Raw genomic sequence first — 939 nt, forward strand, 5'->3', positions numbered from 1 at the left:
ATGTGTTGATTAGGAACACGTCTAACTTGGCAAAATCAAGCACTCTCAAAATGGGTGACATACTGTATTGAGAACATACTGTAACAAATGGGTCTTTTTACTTGCACTCTTGCAGCTTTGAATAAATGACACCTGCAAAACACTTGTTGTCGATGACAGAGATAATGCAAGAAGCTCACCCTCACTTGTATGCACTCAAAATAAAATGTAAAATAAAAATGAATGGTGTAAAATAACTTACAGTTTTTTACAATCGCAACAGTTTTTTCAATACATTTTAAGAAGTTTCCTAACCTCTTAAAGCACCAACACACCTAAAACACACAATTGGCAAAACGGTTAATTTCATGCTCAAAATCACACATTGTAAACTAAACTCCAAAACTAATTTTCAAAATACAAAAATACACTAACGCTACAATAATACACTAATTATCCAGGAATTAGGCTACTTATAACCGGAAACATTATTCTAAATGGAAAATATAGGGAACTTATTAGTAATTAATAAAGAATTATTAGATGATTCTTCAGGAATTATTTATAAACTGAAACAGTATTCTAAAGTGAAAAGGGAATCCATTAGTAATTAATAAAGAATTGCCACATACTTCTGACTCAAATAAAACTAACTGTAAAAAAACACTATTAACGTAATTATCTAAACCTTTGTAAAATACAAGTCAATTACTCGTTTAGGCTACATTATATCTTCCTTTATTTCAGATGATAGTTGTACTCCAGGTTTATAGAGTAGTTTACTGCAAAACACACTGTGTATAGTACAGTAATGACTGTATTGCATAACCTTTCCTGGTATTGGTGACGGAGTTCTTTGATGCACCCAAAAAGGAACTTATGTTGTTTCATTCGGACTCTGTGTTTAGCTAGAGTCCGAGAAATGGATGTTATGCTGATTGCTGCAATGTTTCCAAGGAC

Source organism: Phoxinus phoxinus (genome assembly GCF_949152265.1).
Source record: "Phoxinus phoxinus genome assembly, chromosome: 23".
Lineage (NCBI taxonomy): Eukaryota > Metazoa > Chordata > Actinopteri > Cypriniformes > Leuciscidae > Phoxinus > Phoxinus phoxinus.